Source organism: Stegodyphus dumicola, chromosome 9, assembly GCF_044657685.1.
Source record: "Stegodyphus dumicola isolate Sdum_Otavi_A_Nest chromosome 9, ASM4465768v1".
Lineage (NCBI taxonomy): Eukaryota > Metazoa > Arthropoda > Arachnida > Araneae > Eresidae > Stegodyphus > Stegodyphus dumicola.
This window is the reverse complement of record NC_140776.1, coordinates 49,691,741-49,709,129: the sequence shown is the minus strand read 5'-3', so window position 1 is coordinate 49,709,129 and position 17,389 is coordinate 49,691,741. Positions and strand designations below refer to the sequence as shown.

General features: G+C 35.2%; 1 long non-coding RNA gene across 1 annotated transcript in view; it reads right to left on the bottom strand.

Annotated features, from left to right (window-relative positions):
• Positions 1 to 14,752, bottom strand: part of LOC146995341 (uncharacterized) — a 470,439-nt gene extending 455,687 nt beyond the window's left edge. Inside the window, exon 1 of the long non-coding RNA XR_015042973.1 lies at positions 14,659 to 14,752. This is a non-coding gene — a long non-coding RNA (uncharacterized LOC146995341). The remainder of the gene's footprint in view (positions 1 to 14,658) is intronic.
• Between the last annotated feature and the right edge of the window lie 2,637 nt (positions 14,753 to 17,389).

Here is a 17,389-nt window from a genome sequence, read left to right as displayed (position 1 = left end):
TGACAGAGAAATTTCACTGGAAATGTGTTTGTTTTTCCGCTCTATCCGATGGTGCAAACACTAAAATTATGAGATTTTTAACTTGTTCGTTAAAAAAAGAAATGTGCGAAAAAACGTTTCAAAATGAAATAAAAAAAATTAAATTCACTTTTAAGGAAAAAAACGCTTCAGCACATTGTAATCCAAGTGTGTACGTGCCAAATTGAGACACGATAGCTTTTCAAGAAGTAATTTAAAAATCGATCACAGACTTTTAATCATAGCGAAAAACACCATGAACGAACTAAATAAAAGCTTATAATAATTAACAAAATATCTGCTCTTATGATAAACAATATATTTGTGGCTTCTGTAATAGAATCTAAGAATATTTAAACATTGTCAGTTTTGTTGGTTTATGATTTATCTGTAGGTAAGCTTTCAACTGATGAGATATGAAACTTGAATTTGAGCCAACTACAATATTTATTTCGTACTTCTGCGATTTTGAAATTACAATTTAGAATCTGATCATTCAAATCAAAGATTTTCAGACATTAAATTCCATCGTACCCTTTTAAAAGAATGGTCTTCTTCGTAGACTCCCCTTACATTTTTCTTTTACATTAAAAATATGAACAAAAGATTTAAAAATATGGTTTATTAAATTTATGTTTAATGATTTTTTGCATTATTAATTTTTTTAATTTTACAAATATAAACAAGTGTTCGAAAACAAAATCGCAGATTCTAATTGCAAAAAAACTTTCGATTTTAATTAATTTAGTGGCAGCGCTTCAGTATATTGATGCATTTAAAAATTATTTGGCATAAAACTGCATAATTTAATTTTAAACCAGCTATTTTAAAAGTATTCAACCTGTTTCTTGTTCACCATTCTAGTTTTGCGTTCTTAGTATTTTTTACTTCCTTGTACGAAGTAATAAGGAAGTATTGCAATCGCCAAAAACTTGTGGTAATTCTTCAGACGACATAATTTTTGCGCATTCTGAATTATAAAATGAATGAGATGTAATGCTGTTAAGTAAACCTAGCACAAAAGTGTCGCTAAAGAAATATAGTGAATTTTAAAAAGCGCATTTATTCTCTTGTGGTTTATGTTGTATCGATGAAGTAGATTTAATTTAATTCAATAAGTTTAAATAAAATGCGGGAAAAAGTGCGTATAATTTAATATTCCGTACAACGAAGTCATGTAGTATACACATCAGACTTTTTTTACTATGTTGTAAGGATCTTAAGTTTTACTAACGTTTATTTTATTTTAAATCTTTACTATCACTTCTTATTTTCTACTTCCGGCCAGAATTATAAGCGTTAACGTATTTATGCAAAGTTTGTCTGGCGAACGCCAAGTACTTAAGTTGTGGCTTTTTGCCAAGCGAGAGAGAGGAAGCAGTTAGTCGAAGCAGGCCGCTTACCTTAGAAGTTTTACTCAGTTGCTGGTTGCCTTCCAGGCCAGAGATTTACTCCTCTTGATAACTTTAAACGTATTGTAGTGTTCACAGTTCTCTGTACTACATACGGCTTCCTGTTAATATAAGGCCAATCTTCCACGTTTATTATTTCAAAGTTAAGAGTTTAGTTTTATTTTTATATTTTTACGTTTAGACCACAAGTAGTGGGTCTTTGTATTCCGAAGTACGGAAGTTATTGTAAATAGAGAAAAATAAAGGGTTTTGTATACCCTTCTTGTGTATCCTGTCTACTTCCTACAGTTATTGAACATAGCTTTAGTAAGCTCTCTGTTCCGAGTCAGGTCCTTGCATGTTCCCGAAGAAAGTAAGACGGAACATTGAACTTGATAGTGGCGCCCAACGAAGAAGAATAACCATGGCCGAGTTTCAAGAAGAACCTGTGCTGCCTGCAGAAGCGGCTCAGAATCCAGAAATGCCAACTGCCGCCCTGGAAGGATTTGGTTACATCGTCCAGACCATGCGCGCTTCGATGAAACCAGAAGCAACATTTAATGGAAACTCACCGGTAACCAGTTTTTTGGAAAAATTGGATGACCACTTCATGCTCTACCACGTGCACGAATTTCAAAAAGTTACCTTAGCTACCAGCGCTTTGAGGGGCCAAGCGCTTAACTGGTTCAAATGTATAGGCAGAAGTCTCTTGGGTCAAGCAGGAAGTCCCACCTATACTTACGAGAATTTCAAGACTGCCCTAGTAAAAGCCTTCCCTGTCGTAAGGGATCGTGCGAAATTAGAAACGGAACTTTTTAGTATATATCAGCAAAGAATCGAAAATCTCTCAAGCTTTGTTTTAAGAAAAATTCACGTCTTCAAACTCTTGTATGGAAACCGTCCGGATCCTGAGATAATTCAAGTGATTTTGCTCCAAGTGCAAGACTTTATTGAATTAAGAAATCCGACTGCACTGGAAAAGTTATTTGAGCTAGCAATCCAGTTTGAAAGTAGAAGAACGGCGGACATTGAAAGAAGACGCCAATATCAACAGCGAAACCAATTTGGTGCGCCAAGACTACAGCAAACTCAAGCACACGGCTACGGAAGCAAAGCGAATCAGTGGGCAAGGAAACCCGAGCATTCAAAAACAGCCGGCGAACGTCGACAGTTCAATAGCAATCCAGGAAAAAAGTCTCAAGGCCAGTGGAAAAAGAAGGAAAGCACGGAAATGAAAAATAATTTAAACTAAAACGGATTTCTGCTGACGGGAGGGTGCGGAAATCCGAAGGCCACGAAAACCCCTCTTCCTTCAAGTTAAATACAGTAATGGTGAAAAATTTGACTCTTCCGAAGATTGAAGTGTTGGTAAATAATATCCCAGCCACCGCACTCCTGGATACAGGCGCGCAGTGTTCCTGTGTGGCAGAAGATTTTTTTAGAAAGTATTTTCGTAAATATCGTATATATAATTCGGATAATACGACAGTGTTAGCGGCGCAAGGAGAAAAATGTAAGTGTATAGGTAAATTACCGCTGTATGTCCGTATCAAGGACAAACAAGTAAAGGTTATGTTTTTCATAGTAAAGAATCTGCAAGCACATATTATTTTAGGAATAGATTTTCTTTCAGAGGCACAAGCAACGCTGGATTTTAATGAAGCGTCCCTTAAGCTGACGATGAAACCAGTTCGTGGAGAAAAGGCTGAACCGCCGATGTTAAATCTCGACCACCTGCCTAATGACGAGCAACGAAGAATCTGACAAGTGGTAAGTGAATTTGCTTCATTATTTAGTGATATTCCAGGATTTACTCAGGTTACTAACCATAGTATTGACACCGGAGATTCAATGCCAGTTCGCCACAAAGCATACCGGTATGATAAGAATAAGGAAAAAATTATAGAATGGCATATCACCGATATGTTACGTAAAAAGATCATAACGCCCATTTCAAGTAGTTATGCTAGCCCGGTGGTTTTATGTAAGAAAAATAATGACTATCCTTTGACACATCCAAAAAGGTGGAGATTCGCAATTGACTACCGTAAATTAAACTCCATAACTAAATATCCGGTATATCCGTTACCTATTATTGAAGAAATTCTAAGGAACATAACATCCACCAAATATATGACGACTTTAGACTTAACGACTGGTTATTTTCAAATAGGGGTTAGGCCTGAGGACGTGCCTAAGACTGCTTTTATAACCAAGTCTGGCACTTATGCATTTTTGCGTATGCCGTTTGGCCTTTCAGCGGCACCGGCAACATTTCAGCGATGTATGGACATTGTGTTAAGGCCTGTTCTTGGAAAGTCCACATTTATCTATTTAGACGATATCATTATTACTAGTGATAATCTCGACCAACATGTACAGGATTTAAGACAGGTGTTTTCTTTATTAAATGAGGCCGGTCTAAAAGTTAATGTCGAAAAGTGCAAATTTGCAGCCCCTGAATTAAAATATTTAGGTTACAAAATATCTCAGAAAGGAATAGAGACAGACGAATCAAAAATAATCGCTGTACAAAAGTATCCGACTCCGAACACGGCAAAGAAGCTCTCTTCTTTTCTAGGACTTTGTTCATATTATAGGTCCTTTATAAAAGATTTTGCAGCTATTGCTGAGCCATTGTTAAAATTAAAAAGGAAAAAGGCAAGATTCTCGTGGACGGCCGAAGCCAATAGTGCTTTCGAAAAATTAAAACAAGCATTAACGCAAGCCCCTGTGTAGAAATTTCCTGAAAAGGATGAGAATTTAGAAATTTCAGCGGATGCTTCGGATTATGCGGTAGGAGCGGTACTTTCGCAAAATCAGCAGCCCGTGGCATTTTTTAGCCGAACTTTAAATTAAACACAAAGAAACTATTCCGCGACCGAGAGAGAGGCACTTGCAGTTCTGTTAGCAGTGCAAAATTTCCGAGTCTATTTTGGAAAGGCGCCAATAACAGTGTACTCTGATCATGCGGCGGTAACTAGATAGTACTCAGGGAAAAACTTATCCCCAAGGTTAATAAGATGGGCACTCAAGCTACAAGAATATAATCTGGTAATCAAGCATACCCCCGGAAAGGAAAATATCGTAGCAGATGCCCTATCCATAATTAAAATAGATGAAGAAGTTAATACCGTAAAGGTGGCAATGCTCACAGCATGTACAATAAATTCCCGAGAAACTGTAATAACCGAACTGGGTAAGGATCCTGAGTTTGGAAGCATTTATGAGTATTTAAAGGATCCTGAAAATTTTAGCCACCAAGATATTGTGGCGATAAGAAATAGGGCGGCCCATTACGAACTAATAGATGGTCTATTATTCTATACAAAAACTACGAATTCCAACAACGAATTTCGACCTGTTATCCCAGCTAGTCTTAGATTAAATATCCTGCAGGAGCTCCATGACAGCCCTTTAGCTTCTCATGCTGGTATTCGAAAAACTATCCAACGCGTACGCGAGGCAGTCTATTTTCTTGAACTGCAAAAGTTAACAAGGGCGTATGTCCAGTCCTGCCCAACATGTCAAGCAGTTAATTATATTAATTTCCGCCCGGCCGGGTTTCTAAATAGTATTAAATCCTAATTTCCAAATGAAATAATTGGCATCGATTTATTGGGCTCTTTCCCAAAAAGTCAGTTAAATAAAAGTCGCTATCTCCTTGTTATGGTTGATCATTTTAGTAAGTGGACCGAAATTGTTCCCTTAAAACGAGCCTCCGCGAAATTAGTTACTGATTCTATTTTAAATAAATATATTTTAAAATACGGGGCGCCCCTAAAAGTTATATCGGATAATGGTCCTCAATTTGTAAGTAATGTATTTGAAGACATGTGCCAGAAACTGGGCATACGTCATTTAAAAATGGTCCCGTATCGGCCGCAATCAAATATAGCGGAACGGGTCAATAGAAATATAGTGAAAATTATCCGTAGTTATGTTAAAAATTTTCATAAAAGCTGGGATAACTATGTCAATGATTTTGCTTTCGTCCTTAGGACCGCAAAACATGATACAACGGGCAAAACTCCTGCTGAGTTATTTTTAGGCAGAAAGATTATAACGCCGTTAGATAAATTATTTTATGTGCAACAAAGAGCCCCAGAATTTAAAATGGGTGATATAGAAAAACTAATTAAAGAAGCAAAAAAGAATACGGAAGTAGCACAGAGAAAACAACAAAAGCTGTATTACGACTTGAAACGACGGGGAGTAACTTATAAAGTAGGGGATGAAGTATTAAAAATTAAGCATTCACTTTCTTCAGCACCAGAAGATAAAACTGCCAAATTTTTTCCACGATTTGAAGGACCACATGTCATAGAAAAAATAACTCACGCTGTAGTAGTGTTAAAAGCCAGGAATGGTGAATCCTGCTCCGCAAACTTTGATCAAATCAAACCCTACTATGATCGTAATAAAATGCAAATATTTACAGATCTTTTGCAGGATCCGGCACGGCAGACACCGCAGGCACAAGCTCCAGAGGTGGAACAACGACAAGTACAAGGGCAAGCCATTAAGAGGCAGGAGCAAGTGAAAAGAAAGTTTCCCCGAGGGAAAATTAAAGGTAACAAGAAAAAGAAGCCATTCCACCGTCCAGAAAAGAGAGCTCACGAACACCCCCAGAATGAAGAAGGGAGAAGGACGACGTATGCAAAGAGAGCCAGGAGAAATGACGGCAACTATAACCCGGCTCTAAAACGGAAGATCTACTCATCCGACAGTACTCTCCGCAGCAAATGTCGCCGAACTGCGGAAGGGCCACCAGCGGCGGAGGAAAAGTTACAAGGAAAATTTGAACGGCCAGCAACGAGGTCCAAGCAGGAACACGAAAGAAGTTTCCCGGTTCCGCCAAGACCACCTGCCATCAAACGGCCAAGACCACAGGCAGAGGCGAAAACGAAGGTATTCAAGGGTGACCGATCTGGAAAAAAAAGAAAGCTTCTAGAGGAAGGCACTGAAGGGCGAGCCCGCACACGAAGGAGGATAAATCAAACAAGAATCTACGCTACTTTCCAGGACTAGGCTCAGAAAAGAATGTCCGAATATCACAAAGATAAGTAAAATTTTATGTTACTTTGCAAACTTAAGTTAATCTTTCATTCTTACTGCAAGTGGCAGATTTCAAGAAGTTTTACCTCATGCGAGGTCTACCTTTATCGCCAAAAGGGCGAGAAATGAGTTGTTACCAATTTTGGTATTATGTTTTTCAATTACTCGCGCGTAAAACTAAAGTTGATGTATAATAGCGATGTGTAAATACTTAAATATTGTAAAAGTTATTGTATAAATTTTATTTAAAACTTTCTGGCAAGAAAGAAGTTTTAGTCTGAAAGACTTTTTGAAATGTAGTATTTCAATGTAGAAAGAATTGGCATTTGCTTTGAAAAGAATAGAAGTTAACAATGTACTACTAATGTATGTTGTCAAATGCGTAAAATTAACGGCATGTTAATATGTTCTTATATACAATGTGAACTGTTATTTCAAATGTTAAGAAATACCGTGATATGGTAAAAGTGAAAGTAATGTTAAAAATTTGTTATTCGTGTGACTGTAAAAAGACCAAATCATGGTGAATATGTGTTAAAGGTTGAATGAATGTAGTTAGGCTCTCTGACGCTACACTTCAGAGTTAGCCACTTTCAGAATAGTACCCCAGGGTTTAGAGTTGAAGTTAGGGTGTGTTACGAGGTCTTGGTATGTTGAATTTTTAACACGTTAGTGCTTTTATTGTAGGAGGAAGTGTTGAATCGATCACAGACTTTTAATCATAGCGAAAAACACCATGAACGAACTAAATAAAAGCTTATAATAATTAACAAAATATCTGCTCTTATGATAAACAATATATTTGTGGCTTCTGTAATAGAATCTAAGAATATTTAAACATTGTCAGTTTTGTTGGTTTATGATTTATCTGTAGGTAAGCTTTCAACTGATGAGATATGAAACTTGAATTTGAGCCAACTACAATATTTATTTCGTACTTCTGCGATTTTGAAATTACAATTTAGAATCTGATCATTCAAATCAAAGATTTTCAGACATTAAATTCCATCGTACCCTTTTAAAAGAATGGTCTTCTTCGTAGACTCCCCTTACATTTTTCTTTTACATTAAAAATATGAACAAAAGATTTAAAAATATGGTTTATTAAATTTATGTTTAATGATTTTTTGCATTATTAATTTTTTTAATTTTACAAATATAAACAAGTGTTCGAAAACAAAATCGCAGATTCTAATTGCAAAAAAACTTTCGATTTTAATTAATTTAGTGGCAGCGCTTCAGTATATTGATGCATTTAAAAATTATTTGGCATAAAACTGCATAATTTAATTTTAAACCAGCTATTTTAAAAGTATTCAACCTGTTTCTTGTTCACCATTCTAGTTTTGCGTTCTTAGTATTTTTTACTTCCTTGTACGAAGTAATAAGGAAGTATTGCAATCGCCAAAAACTTGTGGTAATTCTTCAGACGACATAATTTTTGCGCATTCTGAATTATAAAATGAATGAGATGTAATGCTGTTAAGTAAACCTAGCACAAAAGTGTCGCTAAAGAAATATAGTGAATTTTAAAAAGCGCATTTATTCTCTTGTGGTTTATGTTGTATCGATGAAGTAGATTTAATTTAATTCAATAAGTTTAAATAAAATGCGGGAAAAAGTGCGTATAATTTAATATTCCGTACAACGAAGTCATGTAGTATACACATCAGACTTTTTTTACTATGTTGTAAGGATCTTAAGTTTTACTAACGTTTATTTTATTTTAAATCTTTACTATCACTTCTTATTTTCTACTTCCGGCCAGAATTATAAGCGTTAACGTATTTATGCAAAGTTTGTCTGGCGAACGCCAAGTACTTAAGTTGTGGCTTTTTGCCAAGCGAGAGAGAGGAAGCAGTTAGTCGAAGCAGGCCGCTTACCTTAGAAGTTTTACTCAGTTGCTGGTTGCCTTCCAGGCCAGAGATTTACTCCTCTTGATAACTTTTCACAGTTCTCTGTACTACATACGGCTTCCTGTTAATATAAGGCCAATCTTCCACGTTTATTATTTCAAAGTTAAGAGTTTAGTTTTATTTTTATATTTTTACGTTTAGACCACAAGTAGTGGGTCTTTGTATTCCGAAGTACGGAAGTTATTGTAAATAGAGAAAAATAAAGGGTTTTGTATACCCTTCTTGTGTATCCTGTCTACTTCCCACAGTTATTGAACATAGCTTTAGTAAGCTCTCTGTTCCGAATCAGGTCCTTGCATGTTCCCGAAGAAAGTAAGACGGAACATTGAACCTGATAATGTTTTCTAGTGTTTTCGCGTTTTTCGTTTTTATATTGCCCTTATTGCCAAAACTGTCACATATTAAAAAATTGTAGAGATATTAGGTAATTGGAAAAGCCAAGAAGATGAAAAATGAGCAATCGCCTTCGCCGGGAATCGAACCACGGACCTCTGAAATACCGGCTCAGTGTGCTGACCACTACACCACGAAGGCACGCTAGGAAGGCGGGAGAAATACCTTGCATACTTCCCTTTTTAAAGGGCAACTGGGGTTTTCAGGGGACCTAATCGCCAAATCCTGGGTGGGGAGATATCATCATCCGCCACCCTTTTTGTTCGGGCGCCACTGTAGAGCTATTAGTGTTTTTTTTTTTTTTTTTTTTTTTTTTTTTTTGGAAGCAGGCAAGATGAAAAATATGTAACCGCTTTCGCCGGAAATCGAACCACGGACCTCTGGAATACCGGCCCAGCGTGCGGAACCACTACACCACGAAGGCACGCAAGGAAGGCGGGAGAAATAACTTATATACTCCCCTTTTTAAAGTGCGACTGGCGTTTTTAGGTGACCTAATCGCCAGATCCTCTGTGAGGAGAATCATCATCCAATACCCTTTCATTTCGGGCTCCACTGTACAGACATTAGGTAATTTTGGAAAATCCGGAGAAATTGAAAAATTAGCAATCGCCTTCGCCGGGAATCGAACCAAGAACCTCTGAAATACCGGCTCAGTGTGCTGATCACTACACTACGAAGGCACGCTAGAAAGGCGAGAAAAATTATTATTAATTTTTATAATATCTTAAGACATTTTAATGTATTTTTTCTCTTATATTTATGTAAAATGATTTCCTCTTTACTACATGATACAGTTAGTTATAAATTTTATTAATAATTATTTTTGTTATCAATGGGATTTTAATTATGTCGATCAATTGCCGGTGCATATTCGGCTATCGACCACCAATCGAGCCTTCGACAATCGTTGACCCTCTTTAAAATTTGTCCTCTAAGCGGTCAATATCGATCCAATCGGAAACCTCTGATTTAAAAGGAGAAACAGCCTATATTTTAAATCCCCTTTGTTAAAAAAAACTCCTAAAAGTTTGAAATAACATAAAACATAACGTATACGTAACTAAAAATACAGTTTTCCTTTTTTGAGAGAGGGGGATGAGAAAGCTAAATAAGATTTGAGTATAAGAAAAATGGGTTGAAAAAATAGTCAGTATAAAAAAATGCACCCGTGTGTGAATTGTCGTTAACCAACTGACTGTCGTTTTTTCTTGCGGAGAATGTTGTCATTCCTCGCTTTGAAATCGGTGAGTTTCTTAATCTAAAATTCTTTAATGTCTGATAAAATATGGCATAGGTAATAAACAAATTCCCAATCAGAGTTCCAGATGCCCATATTCGCTGGAGGATTACGTTATTCAAAATTTGATGGCTCTGGTACCACTGTTTCTTGTGAGAAACACATACACATTCAGGTAGATTCTTCATTATTTAATTTCTTTAAATATAATACAGGGCTGTAATAGTTGGTGGCAACAGTTTAAAAAGTGAATCGACGCAAAGTGCCAAAACGAAAAATTAATAGCCCTTCTGGGCTAACGCACTTTGCGCTAATAACGTTGTTAATACACTGAATGGATTTTATTCAGTAAATTATTAGCTTTACTTTTTTCATTACAACCTTCAGATCTCCTAAGATGTTGTAGGAACAACTGAAAAAAATGAAACTTCAGAGAAAATAATTAGTACGAGGAACTGATGAATTAGATTTCATGATTTAATTAAATAAAGGCACAATTTTCTAAACAAAATTAATTCTTCTGAAAACTAGGAAACGTGAGAATTAAAGGGAGCAAATATTTATTTGACGTCAAACAGTTCATTTTAATTTATAATTTTTCGTCGAGTTTTGTTCGTTTTTATCTTTATACTAACCAAATTAATCTTAAAATCGTTATGATAAAAATAGAAAATTAATTGATCTCAAATATCATTGGAATAAGAAAAAAAGAAGAAAGCGAAGCATCTGCTAAAATATTAATCATATTTTCAGTTTATTCAGTAGAGGTGTACGGGACTGAATTATCAATCGTAACTCGACGTCAAATCGAAAACTTCACAGTCAACTTTGTATTCTTATTTTTCTAAAGTATACCATTCTAAGAGAAGATTTCGAAATTAATAAAGTCTATCTCTTTTCGACAGATAGATTTAGAAACGTCTACACTATCATCAGAAACAAGCATTCACAATGTGAAACTCATTAAAATACTTTCTTTAAAACATGAACAAAGCTTATAGTTGTCGTTCTTAGTGACTAGGTTTACAATGGGAGGAAGTTGGTTATTCTACGAAAGAAACGTTCGGTTAAATTTATTACTTAAATGGCTTACGAAAATGTACAGAATTAATTTTATTTTGGAGATGGTGCAATAGACGACAGTATTTTAATTCTATAATTACTAGATGACTGAATTTAGTTCAGAATTTTGCTTTCAATATGTTTGGTATTATGCGCATCTTCGTTGTTTCTAAACTTTTATTTATCTCTTTCTTGGTATTCGTCGCTTGAGCTTGTCTTCGATTTTTAAACTGTTTCGAGACGACGATACAGTTAAACTCTTGCTTGGGTGTTGGACATCAAATATCTTAGAGGATAAGTTCATAATGGCGCTCGTGTTATGAGCGGAGTGTTTAAAAGGAGGCAAGCACGTATTGCTGAGCCATCGACTTAAAGCCATTTATGTACACTGTATGTCACATTGCTTAAATCTTGCAATCCCGAATTCTTGCCAAGTCCAAGCCGTTGAGAATTTTTTGGAGGTATTTGAAAAGATATGTTTATTCCTTCACATCACAAAGGGGCAAGAAGTTTTATTCAAGAAAATCGGCGAATTTTATATCAATATTTTCATAATTATTTACTAATAGTAAATTCAGTTACTATGTTTAAAGTGCGAACATCAAAAATGAGAGTGACTTAAACGATTAAAAATCTATCGATCTGTTTTTGTGTACGGCTGGATGTTTCGTTTTATTTTTAAATAATAATTAGAAGTCATCCCACGATACCCTAGAAATTTTACGAAACATCCTTGTATCACGATGCAGACTCCAGGAAAAGGCAGAACGTTACAAAAAATACTCTTTACATTATAAGATGCTTTTTACATTATAACATGCCTTCGTAGTGTAGCGGTCAGTACGCTCAGCGCGTACTCGAGAGGCCCGTGGTTCGAGTCCCGGCGAAAGCGTTGCTCATTTTTCCTGTCTTCTGCTTCGAAATAGCCTAATGACTCTACAACGTTTTAATCATTCTAAAAATTTGTAAACATCACATGTATTTTGTTGGTTTGACTCATCTTACTTGCCTGACAGTAACATTAGAACAAGCCCACGAAATTCATCGTGGCAAGGAGTGCAAGATTGCACCTGTCGTTGGCAAGAGCCTTGAACACCATACTGGTGACGGAATGACTTTGCTCACTTCCGCCTCCACTTTTGATGGAAAGCACCCCGGGAGAATGGGTCCGAGGGAATCCCTCTTCCTCTACCGACAACCTCTCGAGAGGACCATCGATTCGCCACAAATTTATAGTGCCCCCCTGCCGCACAGAAACTATAAATTTACAAACATCCATGACTTCTCCGAGATTTGAACCTGGACCCTTTGGTACGGCAGTCTGGGTCGCTAACCATTATCCCGTTTGGGCAGCTGTACATTTTCTTCTTTGTTTGTTGAAATAACTAATTTAGTAGATGTAGTTTTTGTGTTTGGAAACTTTTACCACATTCGAAACGAGCTGATAATGAAAGTATGTTTTCTCGCTAACACTATGAAGTTGGCGCTTGTTGTCTATCTTGATAGGATTAGCTTATTAAGATTACGGCGGAGCATACGAGAACTATTTGTTTAAGGAACATGATATGCATTGGTGGAAAAAGTTTTAAGGAAACTTATTTATTATGGCTCATATTTAAGTTACACATGGAGATAACACGAAAGCATTTATGCAACAAGTCGTTTCCCTACTTCGAAATCAGGATCAAATTACTAGTTTTTAGTGATTTTACAGCTAGGTAGATGGTGTTGCCTGTGCCTTTTCTAGAAAACATTTCTTGCTGCATAGTGCTCTGTGATGCAAAAGTTCTCCCATTTCCAGAGAAATGAAATAAATCTTCATAAAATAAAGAAATAATGATATTAGAATCTTCAAGACTCGGACAATCAAACTGAAATAAAAGCAGAAGTGATGAATAAAATTTTTAAAAAATGGAGTCAAATATTAATTAATCTATGTATATTAAGAAGAAAGCCTCCGTGTGTGTTTGTTCGCTAATAACTCAGTCATTAGTATAGCTATCCTCACCAAGTTTTCTACAATTCCTTTTCTGGGTTCTGATACAGGTCGATATGCCTACAGTTTTCTCAAAAAAGTAGCTAAGATATTAATTAAAACCTCGGAAAAACAATAATTTTGACCTTCATTTTTTCGAGTGGCAACAGTCTCGCAAGCTGGACATGAACATGTGCTTTATTTCGGAAGCTGTTGCCACTGCTCGCTTTCAAAATCCCAGAGTTTGTTAATAAAAAATTTCTAAATTTTACGTTGAAATAAAAATAGCATTGCCAAACATTAAATACATTATTCCCGATTCCAAAAATTCGTGGGAAGCCATTTCGACCTTTCCCATCTTCGTACGACTTTAATCAGCCGAAATAGTATTAATTTAAAACTCTGAAAGCGCTATTTTTGCACTCATTTTTCCGAGTGGCAACAGTCTCGCGCGTTAGAAATAAAAAATGTTTTTTATTTCGAAAAGTGTTGCTACTGCTCGCTTTGAAATCGTAGAGTTTGTTAATCAAAAATTTGTAAGTTTTACAAAATCTATACATGTAAAGAAGAATGTCTGTTTGTGTGTTTGTTTGTTCGCGTTATTGATTTCTGATCAATTATGATAAATTTTATACACATTTAATCGAATATAGGTGAAATCGAATATAGGTGAAATATTGGATCGAATTTGAGCTTTTACGACCATTTGATTAGAAAGGCGAAAATGATTAAAAACTGCGTGCCATTGTTGCCGACATAATGAGATACAATTAGCTTATTTTTCTATCGAAATTTTTTATGTGGGTTCCATAACGCATCAGACTGAAAAATATCTGACTATGAATCGTATTTTTTCATCGTTAATAGAGAAGGATTACAGCGGTTTCGTTCTCTCTGTTGTTAAATGCATTACTCTCAATCTAACTTAACTGGCATCGGGTACTTCCGCTAGTATTAAATAATTAAGTCACAATTGATTTAACTGCAACACAGAGTAACAAGTTTCAAAAATGAAAGATCCAAACCTTCTTTTTTTTTTTTTTTTATAACATTTTTGTTATTACAGCAGCATAAATTCCCAGCAAGTAAGAATTAACAGAAATGCTTGCATACTGCGATGTTTTAGCAACGCACAGCAGGTAAGAATGCAAATAACCAGCACTTTTTGAGTTCTGAATTTCGGGAAAAGCAATTAAAAAATTCGAATTATACACTTCCAGCATTATTTACCTCTAGAAACATATTTAAAACTGAGAAACTTAAAATAAACTGCGAAATCCTATTCCATGAAATAATGAATTATTTCTCACGTTCTCTGTTTTAAAGTAGGCCATTGTAAGAGAAGACATCAGTGAGAAAATCTTTTGTCTATAAATAACTCAAATGAACAATACAGTACTCAACCAATGTTGCTTTCAGTTGGATAATTCATTCATAGCTTGGTAAATCTATCAATAGTTAAAGAAAAATGAAAAGCAGTTAATATTCAGCAGAATAAATTAAAACAACTACTACGCAAAACCAAATTTCTGCGACTATGATATATTATTTTAAAATCTTAAACAAGTACATGCCTTATTTCTGGTTGTTAGGAATAGAACAAACCTGTTTTTACTTTGCACTGCGCAACTTTTACTACGCTACTACGACTTGTTATCAAACTGACGCGTGCAATACGCAACGTCAGAACCAAACGACGGCTCCCGTGGAAAATAGCCAGCGGCTGCATAGCGCATGCAAACGGTTGCACGTGATACAAATAAAGTAACACGCATGCGCGCGAAAGATGCCCGCTTCCGCCTGCAACAGCGACGCGCATTATTTCATTCTTAATTTTAGCTGCGGCTGCTTACTCAGGAGTAAGCAGCAACACGCACGCTTTCTGAAATGGACCCAGCAATTTTAATATTTTTTGTGAAAGTTAAAATTAGATCTAGGTGTATATTTTTCAGTTTTACAATAACGCACGCTTTCTGAAATGGACTCGGCATTTTTAATATTTTTTATGCGAAAATCAAAATCAGATCTAGGTGTATATTTTTCAGTTTTTCAATCTTTTTTCAGTTTTACAATCCTCTCAAAGAGGAAATTTCTGTGGAAGCTTGAACTCAGGCCATATTTAATCTTTGTTTTCAGAGCATTTTAACATTATATTTATTCCATCTATTTTATGAATTTAATTAATTTTTTGATCTCATGACGCTGATTAAATATTCTGTACATCTATGTATGTAAATATTAGAAGGTTCAGTATTAGTTTTAACTGTGCAAATACGCCTTCCCCTTCGCTCCACTTTGTTGTCTTTCACAAATATTTAAATATTTTATTAACTGATGATTTTTATCCTAAATCGAGCCAATTAATTAAATCTGTTCTGTGGGACTATCCTATATCAAGCCAATTAATTAAATCTGTTCTATATTACTATCCTATATCAAACCAATTAATTAAATCTGTTCTATAGGACTATCCTGTATCGAGCCAGTTAATGAAATCTGTTCTATAGGACTATCCTATATCGAGCAATTAATTAAATCTGTTTTTGTCAATTATACGAATATTTGTCTTTTCTCGTATTTAGTTTAAAGTCTAACAATTCTCACAATAGTTCAAAACTTTTCATTGTTATATGAAAATAAGCTAACTAATGTTTGTAAGATGATCTCTAATTTTCAGTTGCAAAATATTGCATACATTGTCAAAATTTCCAGAAAATTTGTATTTAATTTTTTCTGGTATTAAAGCTGTTCTTTCCAGAATTCTTCTCTTGGCAGAATAGGGTAATATTGTTATCAGTTTTATATGTTTCATACATATACTGTTAGTTTACTTGTTAGTTATTGATATTTTTTTTCGTGTACAGTGTTGCCGTTGCTCGCTTTGAAATCGTTGAGTTTGTTAATCAAAAATTCCTTGAAGTGTTACAAAATATGAAAATATGATAATAAAACATATTTCAAATTCCAAATTAGGACTTCCAGATGCCCATATTCGGTGGCAGATTAAGTTATTCAAAATTTGATGGCTCTAGGTACCGTTGTTTTATCACAATGCGGGAAACATCATACATACATTTATGCAGATTCTTCATTATTTATTTTTTTTTTAATATAACACGGGGCTCTAATGTTTGATGGCAACAATTTGAAAAGTGAACCGACATTTTTTTCTAACGCAAAATGCCGAAACGAAATTAATAGCTTTTCTGGGCTAATGCCCTTTGGGCTAAAAAAAACTTTATCTAGTGGAAACTTATCGGTCGCTTTTCAATGAAATGGGGAAGGGGAGAAGGTGGATACGGGAAAATCATTCGGCCTGAAAGTTATTATTCGTTGTAAATAAATAACATTCATTCCTCACGAGATTAATACACTAAATTAACAAACTACTTTTTATCGAGAAACCATGCCTTCCTTTGTTCTTTGCTTCCTGGCAGATTGTCTCATTTGAAAATATGAGTTTTTGAGACTTATAATCTTTTCACATTTCGCGTCGCTTCCACTTTACGCATAGTAAAACGCTTTACTTTGTGTAAAGTTTCACAAACAATTCCTTGTAAGACCGATTTTGTTTTATCTTCTGTCTCCATACTACTCGTACATGTGGACTTAAAATAATAATAATAATAATAATAATGAAAAGTTAAAAAAAAATCTTACTGCAACTTGCAACAAAATAACATTAACGATGTGGATGTCTAGTTAGGGATCACGTGAAAAAATTTATATCATTAATATGCTGCCAGATACACGTTTCGTTTAAATTTTTCCTCGCAAGCAATGACCAAGCAAGCGGAGAATGATGCTCCGAGAACAGCATCTACAAAAGATTAATGCGACATCGTTCGGATGAGGAAATTCCTAATTTTATAATAATAGACGGATTTATTCGGGGCTGAAGATGACAAGAGATATACGGTGAAAAACGAACACACGGCTCAGGGTCTTAATATAGTGAAATTAAGGCTGTAAATAATATTACAGTCGCTCCCGAATATTCGTGTGCAACAAAAAATTCACTTGACCCATATCAAAATCTGCAACGTATTAAATTAAACAAAGTAATGTCGAATGCGAAATCAGGACCAAAACTAAGCCAACAAAAGGTAGCAAATTTGAAAAACTGTTAAGCAAATTTCCTAGAAAAAACCCCACACAGACGATATGCAAGTCAATAAGGAGGCAGTCGGTACTACCTTTAACAGGTACACAGCGGAAAAAAAAAAAAAAAGACTTCTATATCTCCCGTCTAATTAGGCCTATTGATGAAATTCAAACTGTGTTTTTCATGTCTCGAAAGCGCGAATTAGGATATACATTAGATTTATATATATCA